Source organism: Dipteris shenzhenensis, chromosome 14 (assembly GCF_047967505.1).
Source record: "Dipteris shenzhenensis isolate YYH24624 ecotype China chromosome 14, Dip_SZ_1.0, whole genome shotgun sequence".
Classification (NCBI taxonomy): Eukaryota; Viridiplantae; Streptophyta; class Polypodiopsida; order Gleicheniales; family Dipteridaceae; genus Dipteris; species Dipteris shenzhenensis.
This window is the reverse complement of record NC_141609.1, coordinates 2,974,827-2,978,853: the sequence shown is the minus strand read 5'-3', so window position 1 is coordinate 2,978,853 and position 4,027 is coordinate 2,974,827.

The following is a 4,027-nucleotide window of genomic DNA, read 5'->3' as shown; positions in this document are numbered from 1 at the left end:
TGATAGCTTACACACAATCTTCTCATGGGTAGATTGTCTAAGAGATACATGGGTAAGCCTCTAGCACATAGCACCAAACAGTCTCTAGCAAGAATCTAATCACATCACATAATTAATCATGACTAGACAACCTACTTTGACCATTTTTTCTCAAAGGTTGTGTACCGATGTACAATTTTGAGCCTCACCTCATACTTCTCAAGTGAAGGACATAGATGCATTATATGCTAGTATGGATTAACCTCCATTTTTTCATCATACATATTTGCAAGTAAGCCCTCAGCACGAGACACACCTTGGACTAAGCTCCCACTACCAATATAGATCACTATACATGATATCTTAGCATCGGCTCAATTATGCCACATTACATCACACTTAGATCCAATGACCACCACCATCGTAGATCATTAGGTCATTCCTTAGCATGAGATATTTGTTAATTGGTGGAGTCTTGCCCTAGTGTAATCGACATTATGAGTTTTGGCCATAGAGTAGCTTGGGGAGCCTTGGTATTCACATGTAGTGGTATCATGTGTTTTTGGATTGGTGATGCTCTTGCATGTCAAAGCCTTCCAAATTGATTTGTCACCTCTATAGTGATTAGCTTCACATTAGGATTCTTCTATAGATCAGTTGCAAAGTCCATGGAGACATATGACATTTTTAGCTTTGACATGTTCAACACGAAACCATACACATATTAGCTATTCATGCAATCATCTTTCAATTGACTAGTCTTTGATCCAAGTGGAGTTAATTCTTTTGGAATTCTTCCATCATCCCTTTAGCCTATTTTTTGGACTTTGCTCTTGTGCCTCAATGTACTCAAATATGCATCCTGATTCTGATGATGAGCTGCTAGGGCTCTCTGGATCGGAATGGAAGAAGAAAGCTTGAACATTTTTCCAATCTTGACACCCTGAGCAATGATGGATTCGAGACTCTTGAGCTCTCTCAGGGTATATCCATACTTATCGAAGAAGACTTCCATATCACTCTCAGTCATCTTCTATGCCATTGTGGGGCAATAGAACACATCTTCAATGCTCCCTGCGATGCCTGCATTACTGTGCAAGGGTATGATGTTGATCCCTTCGATTTTTTGGGTGTGTCACCCCCCATCATGACGTTCTCTTTTGGATTCCGATTGGGACATAGATTAGAGAACCATTCTTTCTCAGGTGTCATGTGGTTGCTTGCACTAGAGTCAAACCACCATGTGTCCTCATCCTTCTGAATTTGAGATATGGATTGCGATATGAGAACTTTGTGTTGATAGTCTTGAGCATTGTCTTCATCACATGCATAGTGGGCAGATTGCTGTTGATGATGGTTTGCTCGATGAGGGTTGTGAGACCTGTTTGACTGGCCTGGGATGCCGCAATAGTTGCAATTTCCCTCGCGTCTAGGAGTAGTTCCTTGATTTCCTTTGTATGACCCTCTTGCACCTCCTCTTGATGTGAAGGCAGTGTCATGATTCTTTGAATTTGTTTTGAGACCACGTCTCAATTGCTCCTGCATGAGCATGTTTGACATGAGTTGAAATGTTGGAGGTGCATCTCAAGTGACTAATATGGTCACAAACTGCCCATAATCTAATCCAAGTCCATTGATGGCAAGTTGGACTAGTATTTCTTGTTTGACCTCATGTCCAAGGGATGTGAGCTGATTGCCAAGGTCCTTCAATCTGAGTAAGAAGTCAGGACTTGATTCATTTGGAAGCATTGGATTGTTGTTCAGTTGATTCTCCAACAAGAGAATACATGACATGTTGGCATTCTACCTCCTTTCCAAAGCTTTCCAAGCAAGTACAACTGAAGTATTGCCCACAAAGAAGAGGGATCATCATATCTTTCACATTGAAATTGATGATATTCAAGGTAAGTAGAGCCTTGGTATCCCACTCTTTTTGTTTCTTTGTGAGCTCTAGTTGTGTTGATCTGCCCCGTAAGAGGAGTTGCCGAAGTCAGCTCAGGTCTCTTTTCATATTCTCTGACTATGTCCCACAAGTTCTTCAGCTGAAAAATGTTCAGCATTTTGAACTTCCAATTGCCATAGTTGTTATCATCAAGCTTGCTAATTTTATCAAGAAATATGACATCATCATGTGTTTTTGCCATGGTGCACCAAAAATCAAATCCTGTATACAAATAGCAACCAAGTGCCGGTGATAGCCATAGGCTTTACAAGGTTTGTAGAAGTGGTGCAAAAACCGAATGCCAAAATAGTCAACTAGTGACTTTACAATGTGGCATGTGCGTGCAAAGGTGCAACTGTCCTGAATCAAGAACCCAACTACCTTGAGTGACTCAACAAGAGTGAATCTACCCTTTGTCAAAGAATGGAACATGTGTCGGTATGTGTGAGATGAATGCTGCTGTCATAAGACAACAGAAACCAGTCCTTAGATGGCTATTAGATACCTTCAAAAGACAGCAAACAAGCTGAGCCTTGGCCTGGCCGCACGAGAGCCATCTCTCGTTACATGTAGGGACACTTAGTGGGAGTTACACTGATTGCTACATCATGCAATGAAGAGCCACCTTGTCACAAAGATGCTTTTGAGAGCAAGGATTGGATGGATGCTATGCAATCTGAGCCGGATTCAATACACTAGAATGGCACTTAAATTGTGTGACTTTCCCCTATGGGCAAGCGTGCCATAGGCACCAAGTGGGCTTATAAACTCAAAGGAAGGGAGATGGCAGTATTGACCGCTATGAGGCCATTAAAAGACTTTTGGCAGTATTGACTGCTATGCTCATCAGCACATATCCCTTGATGACAGTCTGTTTGTGACATTGTGATAAGGAACCTCAATGTGCTTAGTATGTACATGAAACATTGGGTTCCATGCATAGCTAAAGCACTTTTGACTCACAATAGATCGTGGTAGGAGATCTCTAACCAACATCCAGATCTGCAAGTAGTTTTCATAGCCAGATACATTCCACCGTGGCCTGTAAAAGCTGCCTTGTACTTAGCTTCACAGCTAGAAGTAGCAATTGTAGGCTGCTTTTGTTTGAACCAAGAAATGCGTGAAGCTCCAAGCATAAAATAGTTGCCACTGTGTGACACTCTAGTGTCATAGCATCCAGCCTAGTCACTGTCTGTGAAAGTAGAGAAGGCTCAAACCTTGAGTGCCTTTCAAGTATCGGGAGAGGCGCTTCACAACTTCCAATGCTGTGTATTGGGACTATGCATGAATCTGCTCAACTAGGAAACAACAAATTGGAGATCTGGCCTTGTGTGACACAGATATATCACACATCTAATAGCTTGCTGATAAAGAATGGCATCAAATGGCTCACCAACATCATCCGTGGAGGAATGGAAACCAAGCTCAATAGGTGCAAAAACTGGTTTGCTCCTCAAACTGCAATCTCTGTAAGAGCTGTCCAATGTACTGGGACTGACTCAACATAATACCCCCCCTCAACTTGAGCAAAATGAACGCCAAGATAGTAATGAAGCTGGCCGAAATATCCCCATAGCAGATGACTATTCCTGTATGGAGGGTCCAATCAAGAGCCTCTCATCCATATGCTTGTAGGTAGTGTCCAATAATGTGATCAGGTGTCACTGGCGGATGTCAGCTCAGTCCCCCACCTTAAGTATCAAGCAAACCCAGCCTTGGGCTGGCAACTAGGGGTGTGGCTCCGACTCAAAGACCATAAGAAATTGTCACTCAAATTCAAATTACATTAGGTCCACATCCCACACAGGAGGTTTTGTGTATGGGGTACATCCATAAAAAACACCGGGTTTTCAAGTGTTATTTCAAAAATGGCTCCCTAATACGTTAACTATAGTAACTCAAACAGTAAGATTGTGGCGTTCTTCCCTTTGTGGGGTGAGATGGATAGATCTTTTCTAATTCCTTGGGACAAGAATCCAAATTAGTGACCTTAATCCCAACACAAGTAATTCATTTTTCTGAGTTTATGCAGTATCGAAACAAGACTTAAAAACTATGAAGATATTCTCATAATGGGAAGAAACACTTCAAAAAATGCATTGTACT